Consider the following 17,064-nt stretch of genomic DNA (forward strand, 5'->3'; position numbering starts at 1 on the left):
TCTGTCTATCATCATCTATCTATCCATCCATCTTTTATCATCTCTCTCTCTCTCTCTTTCATCGCCCTCTCATCTGAATCTGACATACGTTTTTGACTATAATTTCCACCTTCCTTGCTCTTTTCTATATTTGTACTGCTTTAAGAGAAAAGTGAACATTTTAACAATTGATCTTAACCTGAAAACTAGTTTGGGTGAGAAGCCAAAGAATAGATAGAGGCCTTCCTTACACTTTGAGTTCCTGCCTGACTAAAGTGCTACATCTTAGAATGATTCTCAGGTATCAGTAATGATATTCAATCACCTTTCTTATTCAAAATAGTACCCCTTTTTCAAGCATCAAATGCAGCACAACCCTTTCAAATGAAGGCAAAAAAAGACAGGTAACTTGGGGCATTCTGACACATACTTCCTTTAAGATGTGAGGAGTGTCTTTAAATCTTTTGCCTGAAGAGGTGATTAGGAAGACTGAAGTTTGAGTAATGTATTAGTGGTGTGCAAAAACCTATACCTTTTCCTAGTCCAGTTTCAGTTACAGAGTTGCATTGCTGACAGTGATATTTTACAATGTGAGATAATATTTTAATGAACTCGTTAAAAAAGACAAAAATGTAATGTCAGGTTTTGGTTCTACAAAATTATCCACTACATTGCCAAAATTGAAAGCTTGTTCAAGACCAAATGGATATTATGATAAAAAATTTACCAAGAAATTTAAATTACATCAATAGTCCATTCCTTCTTCTAATATAGTTCATAAAATATATTTTCTTAATTAATATATATTAAATGAGAACATATTTATCTCTGCCTCTAATACAATGAGCGTGTTTAAGTATTACACAGTTCAAGGCTCACAAGTAGTTCTCTTCATATGCAGATTTTAATTCCTCTGAAGAAAATTATATGCCTTTTGATACTCAATTAAGATACTCCATTTTGCAAATAAGAGAACTAAGATATAGCAATACTATGATATCTGAGGGGATATAGAAGTAATTTTATGGGACAGAATATGGATTTTGAAAATTTTCAATCTTTAACCTAAACTACAACCTAATAAATGACTCTAAATTTTATAATAGCCACCTTTCTAAGAGAAATTACTTGACTGTAGAACCTGTAGATTTTGCCTGAACCCATTCCCTTAATTATCACCACTGAATTCAGTAAGTACAACTAGATAATACAGCAGATCTCATTTTCCAGGAATTTTTGGAAAATTTTCCTGTTAAGCCAAGTCACTCTGGTGACTATATTTCGCTCAATGAAAACCGGTATTACTGTCTGCAATAATGAAGTATAACCATGGAAGCATTACAGCTAAAATATTCCAAAAATCGGTAAACTAGGACATGCTTCAGTTTAACACAACATAGAGAGCCAGTTTGGTGTAGAGGTTAAGGTACCGGCCTAGAAACCAGGAGACTGTGAGTTCTAGTCCTGCTTTGAGCATGAAGCCAGATGGGTGAGCTTGGGCCAGTCACAGTCTCTCAGCCCTAGGAAGTAGGCAATGACAAGCTATTTCTGAAAATCCTTGCCAAGAAAACTACACAGACTTATCCAAGCAGTCACCGAGCATAAATTCTGACTTAAAGGTAAAACAAACAAGGACAGAGATATCTATAAATACCACATCCAGAGCAGCTCAAAGCACACAGAGAAGTTCTCTGAGGATGGGTTCCAGCATGAGTCCAAAAGCTCGGAAGACTGACCCAGATTGGATCCTGCAACAGAGATATCTCTTAATGATTATTTATATGATGTTTAATAATATAATGTATACACAAGAGTTTAAATGGGGGTATTAATCTTGTATTCTGCATACATAGTTGAGTTACAAAATACGATTCAACACAAAAATGCTTAAACTAGTTATATTTCACTATACCACTTTGGAGCAAACATTTCATACAAGCAAGGTAGGATTTGTTAGCAATGGAATGATTTGGACAAGCCTTGTAAGTCTGTAATAATATTTTTTGTTCTAGTATGCAGGCTGTTTGGGGTAAATTTTGTTTAAAATTTCGGGGGTGATAAACATACAAAATTTTGGGGGTTATATAAATACAAACATCCACGGGACCATGTCTATTTAAAGGTTTGCAGAACTATTAATCAATCAGTTCAAGATCAAACCAGTATCACAAACCTGAACATTAATTGCCACCATGGAAGTAGAATTACAACACCAAGTAGCCTACTACCCCCCTCCATCACAAATAGAAATTCAAATTACCCATCAAAGAAAGAACATGAATATTTGGAAGGACCACAATTTGGTGTTAAAACATGCTTAGTGCTAGAGTGGAGGAAAGACTGAACAAATTCCACCGATTCAATAAAAAAAAAGGAACACAGTTTATAATTCAACTGTGAAATGTGAAATAATTAAAAGAACTGTTTGTCATTATCCTTTTCTTCTACAGAAGATACAATTGGCAAATATACAGTAATCTCTGAAAACTAAAATTTATTTAGGATTATACCTGAGGTACCCTTTAAAACTTTTTACCATATATGAAACAGATTGGTTTTTGCCTGAAGATTTTGAGATTTAGAGAGGAGTAGCTATTTACATGAAAGATCAAATATTCTGATTGATTTATGGTTGTTTCTTCAAAACAGAAAATTATGCACGCAGTGTTTGAAGAATAAATTTCTATCCAGCTACTAGGTATTCCTAACAGCTTCCTCCTCATCTTCCAATTTAAGAAGAACTATAGTATTCAGTATGTTACTTAATATGCTAAATAATCAGTAAGAAATCAGAATTGGTACAATATGAAAAATATATTCAGGAAAATATAACACACATACAAACATTCAACTAAGTCAGGAGCATTTTAAGTATATAGTATTAAATAAAAGACACACCCATTATTGTCCGTATTGAGATATTGCGATGAGGAACACAATAGGAAACTCATATAGGTAGTCCTCATTTAGTCACCATTTTAATTACAACAGTGGTGAAAAAGTAACTTTACAACCAGTTTTTGCATATAGAACCTTCATAGGTCTGTAAAGCAAAGGACAACTGAAGCAAGATCAAAACCACAGTCTCAATTAGGGACTGCTTCACTTAATAACTGAGTTGCAGGTCCTAGTTTTGGTTGCTAAACAAAGGAATACCTGTACATATTTAACCTACCCATAAGCAGGCCAAACCAATACTCCTCAATAGTGTGTGTAATCTTGAATTTGAGCCTCTCCACCCCAGTCTAATGCCTTAATTAGTGTAACATTCTGTATATAGTACCCATGGGGATAGTTCAGATTTCTCTACCAGAAGCTTGAGGATGGAACTAGTATTGAGGAACTATAAGTAGCAAATTAATACGGTTATTCTACTTGTTCAAAGAATCTAGAAAATGGTTTTCTCTTTATAAAATGAAGTAATTTGTATTCAAAGTAGAAACCATTTTAAGATGAAACCATCCATCTATTTCCTTACATTTTAATACTTACTCTGAAAGAACTGGAAAGTCCTTTTAGCTATGTCAATTGAAATTTAAAAATCCTCATTGCTGACTGGAGCTTACCTAAGAATTCCTTTCCTCTGTCACTCAATTAAGTTAAAAATTAGTTTCCCTTAGGAATGTTTAGAACAGTAACAGTAAAAGTACTTTATTATAATTAAGGCACTATTTCTTTCTAGCAAACTATCTGTATGGAGGAAGAACAGAAAAATATTATCATTGTTTACTATTGTCGTGGTCCATTACATACCGTATTTTTCAGAATATAAGATGCACCGAGGATAAGACGCAGCTTAGTTTTTGGGGAGGAAAATAGGGGGAAAAAATCTGCCTACCAGGTATTCATCTGGCTAGTCCTTAGTCTGGTCAGCTTCAGCACATTAGTTTGCTGGTTTTGAGTGCGCGAGCACGCATGCTTTTTATCCCCTATTTGAAGATTAAAAAAAGCTTTTAAAGCACAGCTGACAGTTGGAGGGAGCAGGCAAAGCTCAGAAGATTGCTTCACTCGCTAGTGCCTCATTAGGGCTGAAAAAAAGCTTCGAAAAAGCTACATTTGGAGTATAAGACGCACCCAAATTTCAGCTTCTTTTAGGGGGGGAAAGTACATCTTATAATCCGAAAAATATGGTATATAGAACCTTTATAAACATCAGTTTAAGCAGCTGTTAATATAACCAACATGAGAACTTCTTTTTTTAAAAAATAAGTGTAAATTTTTGTTGCTCTTTGGTATATGTTTTCCGCATGTATGTTTCTTTCCTCTGTTGTAAGTTCTTGAAAATATTTAACCACTTTTTTATGATTACTCCCTTAGTATAGAGAAATAAATTCTAGCCAGACTTCATGTTATGCCACTCTGAAATTCAGAAAGATCGATAAAATACTCAAACATATTCCCAACAGAATTCATGGTAAAATCAATTCACATAAAACTATCCTGTTGACTGTAAATGAATCTGAAATTTTGAATAACTTAATTGGTTTTTGATCTAGTCACATCATTTTGTTGGAACCATAATTTTAATGAATTTAAAGTGAATTAAAAGAAAAGGGGAAAAAAACCTAAGAAAATGACTTTCAACCCACAGTCATCACAAATATAAACAGTATCACTGTTCACTATCTCTTCGCCACCTCTCAGTTAAAAAATATAAAAGTCTTTGACCCATAATTCAATTCTTAACTATAGACAAGTCTAATAAACAACATATTTTCCAATCCAGGTATCAGCAAAAAACTCCAAACAGAGTCCTACATTTATTAACAAATATAAAATTCATTATTCCTTATTTGAACTTTTAAGTATAAACAAATCCAATATACATCTTTTCCAATTCAGATGTTAATAAGTCCAAAAAGACCCTCCCAAAAATAACATATTGCCTTTAACCCTAATCAAATAAGCCAACCTTATGTTCCTTATTTTTACATAAAATAATCTTGCTCTTTAATCCATTCAAAGTATCATTATCCCTTGTCTCAAAATTTCTTCAAAACTGTAACAAGCCTCTTTTGTAAATCCAAAATTACTCCAATTACACTCTTGAATTGTCATTTTTATTTGCTTCTTAATTTTTAGAGCCTCATCCAATTTTTTTTTAATATCAAGTAATAAATTCTGGTTCACATTGTTCTTCTCCAGTCAGGGTGGTCACGGCAGTCAGGATGGGAGGCGACACGGGTGCGAGTTGTTTTGGACCGAGTCTGCAGAGGAAACAAAGCCCCGCCTCCCTGCTCTACGCGTCAGTTTTTTCGACTCGGTAGAGTAGGACAGGCGTGTCTCGAGTTTCTTCTGTAGGCCCGGCTTCGCTGATCTCAATCCCAGCATGAACAGAGAATTCCGCTGAAGACCGCTTGTCGGTAGGGCTGTCGGCTGACAGACCCTTCGGCGCGCACGAGCGTTTCTGCTCTGCCGCGCGGCAGCATTTTCGGCCCTTTTCCTCATTTGACGGTAGCTGCGACTCGGGCTCAGCCCTGCAGCTGGTAAGCGCGACGCCCATTCCGCGCCACCTTCCTGGCCTCCTTGGACCGCGCGCCGTTCCAACCTCCCCTTCACCACCGGATCGCCGATTTCGGCGCTGGGAGCCCATCTGCCCTACAAAGGTCGGTTTTTGCCCTCATTTGAGTCTCCGCGCGCCTTTGGACTAAATCCAAGTTGCGCGACTTCCCGCCAGAAGAAGGCCAGGGGAAAGCGGGCCCATGAGCCCGATCCAGGGGAGGGGACCTCCGGGGGCCACAGGGCCAAGAAGAGTAAGCACCAGGATACCCCTAGGCCATCAGGGATCCGCTCCTCATCTTCCTCGAAATCTACTAAGGATGAGGAGCGTCGTCATAAGGCTATAGAGAAGGCCTTTAACAGGGCCTCCTCTTCCTCAGTGGCCCAGGACAAGGGTCCTCCAGCAACTTCGGCGTCGAGGGAGATTCGCCCGGCTGGGCTCTCGCCTCGCGCTCCTGAGGCCCCTCCTCCTCCTCCTCCTCCTCCTCCTCCTCCTCCTCCTCCTCTCTCCCCTGATCATTCTAACCAGGAGGACAATGTCTCCATTTCTGAGGCAGTGGCCGTTTTCCAAGGGGATCATGGGGTGTCTACTGGAACCTCAGGCCCTGATCCCTCTCCTCAGGCCGAGGACTCTCTGCCTCAAGGTCAGACTATTCCTCCAGCCTCAGCTTTTACTACCCAAGGGCAGAATATTTCTCCTGACTTGGCAAATTTGATAGCTCTTTCCATAAGACAAGGCATCGCCCAAGGACTGCAAGAGAGAGCCTCATCTCGTGTCTCTCACTATTTGGATGAGCAGGCCCTCTCCCTGCGCTCAGTTCCCATGGACACAAGCCATCTTCCTCCGGAACGGGCAGGTTCACCTTCCAAGGTCAGCCAGGGTTCCTTGTCTGAGGAAGAAGAGGGTGAAATTTTGGTCGACCAAGACTTATCTGAAGATGAGGGTTTGGAACCCGACCAACCCTCCTTTGTGGGTCTCTTCAGACCACAGATGTTCCGGTCTCTCCTATTTAAGGCCCAGACTACCACCCGCTTGGGCATCCCCGGAGCTAAGTCTTCCGGTCAAGCTTCGTCTTCTGATCCTGCCTCGGCCTTGTTTGAAGAACCATCGGTTATGACTGAGACTATACCGGCTCCCAAGTTGTTCTCAGACGTATTGCAACGACAATGGAAATTCCCGAGTTCGGGTCCCGCTCCTAATTCTTTAGATCGAAGGTTTTACCATCTAGCGTCAGAATTCGCTGATTTGTTACAGGTCCCGGCAGTGGACCCTCCAATAGTCGCACTGGCTTCTCCAACCCCCTTGTCAGGTCCCTCGGAGGAATCTCTGCGACCAGAGGATCGGAAAGCGGAAAGATCTTTGATTAAAGCCCATCAGTCAGCAGCCTGGTCTGCTCAGGCTTCCTCGGCGGCTTCTTTTTTTAATAGAGCCTCTATCCTCTGGCTGAAGCAGTTGCAAAAACGCATTCCTAGCTCCGATGTCCGCTCACAACAGGACATAACCAAGATTCTGGCCGCGGTTGAATTCTCGGCCGACGCCACCTTGAACGCTTCACGCTTTTCGGCCAAGTCCATTGGTTCTACGATTACTTCCCGAAGATTGCTTTGGTTGAAGAATTGGCAGGCCGACATCCGCCACAAATGGCGCTTGGCATCCTCTCCCTATGCTGGCTCCAACTTGTTCGGGGCTCCTCTGGAACCACTTCTTATTGAAACCCGGGACCACCGCAAGGTGCTACCAGCTCTTTCGCGTAGATCTGAGTATCGTCAGGCGAATTCCTTTCGTCCTTCATCCTTTCGTTCCTCGGACTCCACTCCTTCTTACCAACGTTACCAACGTCCTTTCCAGTCCAGGGGAGCTCCTCTCCAGGATCACCAGGTCAGACAAGGGCCCCGGTTCCCCTCTAGGCGAAACCAACGTGGGGGGCGTGGCAGGCCCTTTCGCAGGTCTCGTTAACTTGCCCCAGACTTCTGGGATTGGAGGTCGTTTAGCCCTTTTTGCCTCCAAATGGGAGTCCACAGTTTCTGACAATTGGGTCAAGAATGTAGTTAAATTCGGCCTTCCCCTAGAGTTTAGGTCTACCCCTCCTCAGTTATTTTTGCGTTGCCCTGTTTCCCTTATTGGGGCCAAAAGAGCCCGGGTGGAGGCTGCCATTAAACATCTGCTGGCCTCCAGGTCCATTCAGCCTGTTCCGACTTCGGAATTTGGGAAGGGGTTTTACTCCCGTTTATTTCTAGTTCAAAAGTCCTCCGGGGATTGGCGCCCCATCCTCGACCTTAAAGCCTTGAACCGGCATATAACGTATCACCGGTTCAAGATGCAATCCCTTCAGACGATTTTGCTTTCCCTGCAAGTTGGGGATTTCATGTCATCTATTGACTTGACAGACGCCTACCTTCATGTCCCTATCCTTCCCGAGCACCGTAGGTACCTTCGTTTTTGTTATAATGGGAAACATTATCAATACCGTGCCCTCCCCTTTGGCCTTTCCTCAGCCCCCAGGGTTTTCACCAAGATTATGGCGGCCCTTATGGCCTTTGTTTCTAACCTCCCTGTGAGGGTTCTCTTTTATCTCGATGATATTTTAGTTTTATCTCGTTCCTCTGAGCAGGCCCATCGAGATTTAGCCTTGACCCTTAGGATTTTACAAGAACACGGCTTTTCCATTAATTGGAAGAAGAGCCACTTAGTCCCTGCCACTAGGCTCCAACACCTAGGAGCTATTATAGACACGGTCTCCTCGGAAGTTTTCCTTTCTCCGGACCGTATCTTAAGTTTGAGATCACTGGCAGCCAGGGTACAGCGACAACGCTCAACCTCTCTCCTCACCTTGTCTTGTCTTCTTGGCAAAATGGTGTCTTCGTTTGGGATCGTCCCTTGGTCCAGGCTACACAGCAGGGACCTCCAGTGGTTCCTGCTGCCATTTCAGCGGTCCCGCCGGGCTTCATCCCTCCTACGAGTGATAGTTCCCCAGCACGTGCTGCAGTCGCTGGATTGGTGGGTCTCTGACAACATCAGCAGGGGAAGCCCCTTTCGCGAGCCTCAACGCTTACTTGTCACGACGGATGCCAGCTTAACCGGTTGGGGCGCTCATCTGGGGAGTCACCTGACTCAGGGACAGTGGTCCTCCCAGGAGTCGGAGTTGAGCATCAACGTCCTGGAGCTTCGGGCCATCTTCCTCACTCTGCAACATTTCCAGACCCTGGTGCAGGGCCGGGACATCCTCGTCCTAACGGACAACGTCTCGGCGAAAGCCCATGTCAACAGGCAAGGGGGGACGCGGTCCCGAGCTCTCATGCGCGAAGCTCACAGGCTGGGCTCCTGGTCGGAAACCAATTTGTCCTCCATCAAAGCGGCACACATCTCCGGGATCGAGAATCGGACGGCGGATGCCCTCAGCCGGTCCACGATCGACCCAGCGGAGTGGAGTCTCCACCCGGATCTCTTTCAGGAACTGGTGGTTCGATTCGGTCTTCTGGCCATCGACCTTTTTGCCTCGGGGTCCAACCATCAGACACCTCGGTTCTTCTCCAGGTTCCCAACTCCAGGAGCCGAAGCAGTAGACGCCCTCCGTTGCAGTTGGCCGTCGAATATCCTCCTGTATGCATTTCCTCCGCTTCCTCTCATTCCTCTAGTCATCAGGAAGCTCCTTCAGGATCGGGCGGAGCTCGTCCTGATTGCACCCTTTTGGAACCGTCGCCCTTGGTTCGCGGATCTACAAGCTCTCTCGGTTCAACCACCCTGGCAGATTCCGGACGATCGGATGGTTCTCCTGCAGGGATCCCTGTCTCATCCGGATCCACACTGGCTTTGCTTAACCGCGTGGAGACTGAGCGGCTCATTATGAGGGACATTCCTCTTTCATCCGGTGTCATCGACCTCATACAAGCTTCTAGGCGGGGCTCTACTACCAGGATTTACGAGGCTACCTGGCGGTCTTTCTCTACATGGTGTCAGAAGCGTCAAATATTACCGCCCTCAGCCTCGGTGGAACATGTCTTAGAGTTTCTTCATGAAAGGTTTCTAGCGGGACTATCACCTAACACCCTTCGACGTCAAGTGGCGGCACTTTCTTCGGTTCTTTCCTGCGGCTCGATGCACACAATATCTCGTCATCCGCTCGTTCGCCAGTTCTTACGAGGTGCCACCAATGTCCGCCCGCCTCCGGTACGTCGTTTTCCTACATGGGACCTTCCTAGAGTCCTTTCAGCCCTAACGAAAGCTCCCTTCGAGCCCTTGAGGGAGGTATCCCTTCGACTTCTCTCTCTGAAAGTGGCCTTTCTAGTGGCGGTCACCTCCGCTCGAAGAATCTCAGAGATGACTTCTCTATCGGTCCGCAGGGAACTCTGTATCCTCTACCCGGACAGGGTGGTCCTCAGACTGGACCCTTCCTTCGTCCCGAAGGTAAACTCCTTGTTCCACAGGTCCCAGGAGTTGGTCTTACCAAATTTTTGTCCCCAACCGCGTCATCGTTTGGAGGAAAATTGGCATAAATTAGACGTTCGCCGTGCCGTCAAGGTCTATCTGGCTCGTACGTCCTCGATCAGGCGGACGGATGCTTTCTTCGTTTCCTTCCTTCCTTCTTCATTGGGGACCAAGATCTCATCAGCGACCTTGGGCCGATGGATTCGGGCATGCATCTCTACAGCCTATATTTCACTTTCTCTGCCGGTTCCCCGGGGCATTACGGCCCACTCAACGAGAAGCGCCGCAACCTCGGCGGCCTGGTCAACCAGGGCTCCAGTAGAGGAGATCTGCCGGGCGGCCACGTGGGCCTCTCCTAACGCCTTCATCAGACACTATCTTCTGGATGCTTATGCCTCTTCGGATGCAGCCTTTGGCAGGAGAGTGCTCCAGCAGGTCCATCAGGCATCCTAGGACCGGGGCCGGCCTTCTCCCTCCCGACAGGACACAGGACTTGGGTATGTCCCATCCTGACTGCCGTGACCACCCTGACTGGAGAATGAGCGTTGGTACCTACCTGATACGCTCCTTCTCGGGCTGGTGGTCACGGCAGTCAGCCCCTCCCTTTGGCCGTCCCAGGCTGGCGGTAACCTCTGAAGGGAAGGCTGGGGGGGAGGGTTTACTTACCTCTCTTCATGTTTTTGTCCTCTAGACACGCCAGTCTGCACAGGATTCCTCGTCTCAAAACTGACGCGTAGAGCAGGGAGGCGGGGCTTCGTTTCCTCTGCAGACTCAGTCCTAAACAACTCGCACCCATGTCGCCTCCCATCCTGACTGCCGTGACCACCAGCCCGAGAAGGAGCGTATCAGGTAGGTACCAACGCTCATTCTCAATCATATGCTTTGTTCCAAATCTTTTTTTTTTTTTTTTGTAACATCAACTTCTGCTGTAACAGTTTCTTCTGGGATTAGGGTGTGTTCATAAAAACACACAAGTTGCTGACATTGTTGATTCAAAGCCCTGTTGCTATTCCTCAATATCTCTGAACACCATTATGAATTGCTTATCTTGTTATGTCTCCAACACTGACATTATTTTTTAATTTCTCCCTCCAAAGCATTTATTCTTTAAAATTAATTTCACAATATTAATATTCAAAATAAAATATTCCAGCTTTTTCTGAGTCTTTCATCTATTTCAAACCTTTCTCTTGCTTTTTATTTATGATTAATTTTATTTATTTATATCTTGCCTTTATTATTTTTACAAATAACTCAAAGTGGCTTTTTGCTGTTTTATTTTGTATTCTTCAAGCTTCTGAAGATACAGTTTCATTTTCTTTTTTTTTCTTTTGTTTTAAAAAACAAACTTTATTAAATTTAAAAAGATAAAATTATATAAAACATTCACAACCCTAAAATTACAATCAGCAATACTAATCACAACAAACAAACTAAATATATGTAATATATATAAGTACAAATATACACAGTGACTTATTTCCTCTTTTATCTTAATGACGGTGTATGATTATTACTTTTAATTTCTTACTAAATTTTAACTTTACCTTCTTTTCCATTGGTTTATCCACTCATACCAACTATCCCATACCTTAAAATACAGTGAATCTTCCTTGTCTTTCAATTTCAACGTTAGTCTATCCATTTCTGCACATGTATAAATTTTTTGAATTATTTGCTGCTCCGTTGGCAATTGATCTGTTTTCCAGACTTGTTTCATTTTCTTATATTAAGGACCGAAGGCATTTACATGGTGTTTCCAATCTTGTTATTTTGAAGGAGTCTAACTTCTTTAAAGTTAATAGGCAATTTCCAAAGGTGGTTAGCCCAGAAAAGCTGAATGTAGGGTCCTTTGAAGGGTCTGACTGTGCCTGGAGCAAGAATAGCAAATTTCCTCATCTCCTGGTTCTCCCATCTTCTAAGTCCCACCGCTTGTAGTCTCCTCATGAGGAGCAACCCTATAGAGCACAATGTGGGCAACTTTGCATCCTCTCGTTTTCCAGAGGGAATTGAAGGAGCTGACCTATTTGTCTGTTCCTTGTCCTTTAGCCACAGTTATCAGACTCATGAAACACAGAACTGATTTTAGTGGTGGCTTAAAGTAAATATCTCCCTCTCTGAATTGTGCCCACTATTCAATGTCTAAAAAATTTAGTAGGAAATGACTGAAAAAGTAGAATAAGATATGCTGTTGAGTTTGTAATAATTGCCCATCCATATTTTTTGCTTTCTATCATATTAAGGCTATCACTTGTGTTTTTTCGAGGTCTGATTGCTAAATAATTAAGCAATATACATTTCTGGAAGGATTTAGCTTTGAATGTTCATAGTTACCAACACAAATGGGAAGAAGGACAGGGAAAGTCCAGCGAAACTGGCAAGCAGGCCCATATTGAGTTTAGGCTTATATTTTCCGTAAAACACTATTTCTGAAATGCTGCAGAGGAAGCATACTTTCAAAAGCAGTTTATGATATGTCTGGGAAGGGAGTCTGCTGTTAAAAGGAAAGAGGGTAAAAAGCTTACACTCTAAATCCCACTGGGTGCAAGCAATCCATAGAAGCACCTAAGTAACTCTCTGGATTATAGCCAGCATAGGGTATAAAAGCTTGATTGTAAAATATATATTTCTTTAAAAGTTCTATTGCGAGTTTCAGTTCGCTAACACCTCTTTGAGACTTTTGGATTGCTGATACTATACCATTTAACTCTCTCATAAACTTCAGAAAGTTTCATATTCTGTTTTAATTAGCTTTTCTATTGTCTGGAGTTTGGGGAAGAGCCAATACCTCATCAAGTCTATTAAATTCAAGGGTGAGGAAGTTTATTTAATTCTTGGCAAATGAAAAGTCCATCTTTATTTCTTCAGCCTCTTATACTTCTTCTGTTTGTTAAACATACTTATCTGATTCAGCCTGCCGCCACAGTTTGAAACAAAAAAATCAAAATAATATTAAAGACTATATTCTAGGCAAATGTACCTAGAAGTAAGCTCCCCTGAACATAATAATATTTACTTTGAAATAAATATGCACACTTGTACTGTTGAACTCTTTCTGTCCAATGCCTATTCTATCACATACTAGAAATTGCAGCTAAAGCTTAACCAACTTCTGATCCCAGTTTAGGTCCTGTATGATTGCAATCTGTAAAACATGCAAACTTCAGGAACGTCTGAAGTTATTACTCATTCCATGGATTATTTTCCCATGTGGTACTGTAATCCCACTTTAAATATAAAAGAGATTAAAGAAGCCAACTCTTTCAGCATGAAGGTGTCAGAAGTAAAAATATTTGTCATAGGAAATTCTTGAAGCAACTCCATAAAGTGTATCTGTGGCAGTAAATGAGGTTAGTGGTACACATATACATACCTTCACACATGCACATACTCTCAAATGTGTACAGAGAAACACTATGAAAGCATGCACAGTATAGACTACATTCATTTAATCATTGGACTGTTGCTTGCATATTTCTGAGAAAACACTTCATTTTTCACCTTAGATTATATTAGTTAATTCTCATTTTGACATAGAGCTGCATATCTCTCCTATTTCACCATCTTTTAACAGGAAGCTGTTTCAATAAATAAATCACATGTTCATCAGACTCAAACCAGATGTTTCTGAAATCCTGCATCAATGAAGATGGAGATAGCTGAATTATTTTGAAAGATGACTAAATTAACTATAACGGATACTTGCTCATTTTATTTTTTAATGTTATCACAATCACAGACAAGAGAAAATCCATTTTAGTAGGGCTAAAAATATGCTGCGTTGCCCCGCTTTAAATATTGTTCTTTTCTCAAATATTTTTTTTTAAATAAAAATTTTACTATGATAAATTAATCAACAGATTAACAATACAAAATCACACAATGGCATCAACAATATAGTGTTGACACAATATTGACATGCTTCCAAAAGCCCAGGTACATGGAAAAGCAATACAAACTCAGGAACACACACCTATGTAGGAAAATAGGGTGTGACTTTCCACACAAAAGAAGTAGGATTGCTTTGAAGACTACACCAATTTTTATAGCAGTTCTGGAAAATCAAATGTGGCATAGATTGTTTCCTTTTTATTCCTTTTTATTCCTCTTCTAGCTCCTTTTCCCCAAGTGAGACCTGCTTAGAAAATATTAGCTATGATGGATAAATGAAACTTTTAAGAGCCGTGGTGGCGCTGTATTGCAAGGTTAATTCTGCCGACTGCCAGCAGTTCAATTCTCACTGGCTCCAGGTTGACTTAACCTTCCATCCTTCTGAGGTCGGTAAAATGTGGACCCAGATTGTTGGGGGCAATATGCTGAATATCTGTAAACTGCTTAAAGAGGGTTATAAAGCACTGTGAAGTCGTATATACAGTAATTCTGTTGCTTTTTAATGCATCATCCTTTTGTGGGCAATAGCAGAGGGATGTGAAAAAATAAAGATGGCAGCCATGACAATGTGATAGAAGCTCTTATTTTTTGTGCAAGAGAAGGGATTTTATCATGTGGGCCTAGCCACTATCTTTTTTTCTTCTTTTTTTATTGTATAAGGGTTGATAGATTATTTATACAGAAAGCAAAGTACACAGACAGACAGACAGACAGACAGACAGACAGACAGACAGACAATTTTGGTTTTATATAAGTTCTTTAGTGGCTTTCTTTTAATATTCTTCCTTCATTTCCAGATATCATTGATATTTCACTGGACTGAATTTAGTTGAAGTGGGGCAACTTTCTAACAACTTTCTTTCCCTTGGAAATAGAGAGTAACTTTCGTCCCTGATCAGAAATATAGACATCCGAGGGAGATGGATGGTTAAGGAATATGAAAAATAAATAAACATAATTTTGTCAGTCGCCTTGTGAAATTGTTCTATTTTTGTACAGTTTTCTTGAAAATAAAAATATTAGTTATATATTCAATCTCTTGGCGGAACAATAAAACAAAACAACGCATTATTATCACTTTACAAATGTGGTAGGTGTACCTAATGCATATGCTGCATTTGTCCACAGTTTTTAGGGTAATTTATGAATAATCAGAGGATTCCCTGAAGCATATTTCAAATTTTATAAAGAAAGAAAATTGTAAATATATGCCTTGCCCACTGTTAATCAAACAGATATACTAGCTTCACATCCAGCACAACTGCAGAAGTAGTCACAACTTGTACAGATGGCTTGATGATCAGTATTTCTGCATACTGATCATCATACTGTATACTGTAGAAGAAGTCTAGCACATCTGTATATATGATACTATATACCTTTCCACAAGACTACGTCTGATTTATTTTGGCCATGTCATACATGCAAATTCATTGGTGAGTCAATGAAGGGGCAAACAAAGAACATGCTGGCTTGATAACTGATACAACTGAAAGAAGCAAGAAGCTGCTTGACAAGGTAGCATGGAGAATGCTTGCCTATAAAACCAAGAGTCAGACATGACTGAATGGTTAAATCAACAACATATTGATGATCTTTCACAATTCTAATAAAAGTTTAGCTAATAGAAAATATAATCAGTGGCTATTGAAGAGCCATTGTGGCGCAGTGGTTAGAATGCAGTACTGTAGGCTAATTCTGCTGACTGCTAGCAGTTCAGTTCTCACTGGCTCAAGGTTGACTCCGCTTTCCATCCTTCCAAAGTCAGTAAAATGAGGACCCAGACTGTTGGGAGCAATGTGCTGACTCTGTAAAATTGCTTAGAGAGGTAAAGTACTAAGTACTTTATCCCTCTAAGTACTAAGTAAAGTACTAAGAAGTGGTATGTAAATTTAAGTGCTATTGCTATTGCTACTACAATTGTTCAGAAGAATGCAGGCCAACTATGTATTTCACACCCAAAGGTTTAATAAATAGGTGGTAAGAACACAGCAGAAGCAACCTTCATATTTCACATGTGCAGTAGTTTATACTTCAAGCTTCCTCCTATATGAATAGTCAGTTTGCGTACATGTGTAGCTCCTTCCTTCTTAAATACAGTTCTATGTATACAATGAGATTCTTATGACCTTTGTTAGTGACTTCATTCTGTATGCTTTTATAGTCCAGTCCATTTATCTTTAGTATCATTACAGAGACAGAGTGCAGTACTGCAAACTGCTTCAGCTGACTGCTAGCTGCAGTTTGGCAGTTCAAATCTCACTGGCTCAAGGTTGACTCAGCCTTCCATCCTTCCGAAGTGGGTAAGATGAGGACCCAGATTGTTGGAGGCAATATGCTGACTCTGTAAAACCACTTAGAGAGGGCTGTAAAAGTACTATGAAGCGGTATATAAGTCTAAGTGCTATTGCTATTGCTGTTATAGAGTTTTGAAAAGTATTCAGTTCTGTCATGGCTGCAGATTCAAATCAGTTTTTTCAAATGTCAGTTGCTTTACCTCAAAGTAATGAAGCCTGTTTCTGGCAGTAAATATTAACCTATAAGAGTGTTTTTTTAAAAAAATCCAAAATGAATTTAGAAAAATGAAGAAAACGGTGATTTCCTTGGTTTAATTTCCATTTAGTATTTTTCCTATTTTCCTTGCAATAATTCAATTAATACAGTATTAGCAAAATGAAACACAATGATAATGTTTTAAAAGTTCATGCTTTTCTCATTTCTCTCCTAATTCTCCTTCAAGTAAACTGAAGCTACAGTATATGAATAGCAGAACCACACACGTCTCTGAAAATCTGGAGCATCTATTTTGAAAACATCTGTTTGTTTCAACATATCACTGGGTGACCTAATCCGTGAAAATGACAGCGAAGCCATTAATAAGCATGTTCTTTACATAGCACCATCCAATTAATCAGCAAGTACAGTGTAGTAACAATGTGTAGCAACACAGCAAAAGAAAATATACTTTGAAGTAACAGCTTTGATTTATTTTATTTTTCTCCTAAAGAAGTCAGTAATCTGGACAGGCAAGCTTCAGGGACAAACTTTACAAACCCTTTGGTTGTCATTTACATAAAGAGGTCGCGTCTTTTAACTGAAAAAGAAATGATTACATTTGCTTTTTGAAACGTTAAGTGTGTTTTTGACATGCAGGAAAGAAGACACATCAAGGAGAAGTCTGAGATATACAAGGAAAAAAAAACATTAAAAGGGATAAACAAAAAAGGAATACATGGTAAAATAAGAACCACAGATGGATGCTGTCTTCA

At 41.0% G+C, this 17,064-nt stretch overlaps 1 protein-coding gene and 1 long non-coding RNA gene across 3 annotated transcripts in view; one reads left to right on the forward strand and one right to left on the reverse strand.

The window, feature by feature from the left end:
• Nucleotides 1-16,735, forward strand: part of LOC117677160 (uncharacterized) — a 50,887-nt gene extending 34,152 nt beyond the window's left edge. Inside the window, exon 4 of the long non-coding RNA XR_004594670.3 lies at nt 16,536-16,735. This is a non-coding gene — a long non-coding RNA (uncharacterized LOC117677160). The remainder of the gene's footprint in view (nt 1-16,535) is intronic.
• Nucleotides 1-17,064, reverse strand: part of LOC148114644 (uncharacterized) — a 296,681-nt gene that overhangs the window by 148,188 nt on the left and 131,429 nt on the right. The window lies entirely within an intron of this gene.

Source organism: Pantherophis guttatus, chromosome 3 (assembly GCF_059756535.1).
Source record: "Pantherophis guttatus breed Tessera chromosome 3, ASM5975653v1, whole genome shotgun sequence".
Classification (NCBI taxonomy): domain Eukaryota; kingdom Metazoa; phylum Chordata; class Lepidosauria; order Squamata; family Colubridae; genus Pantherophis; species Pantherophis guttatus.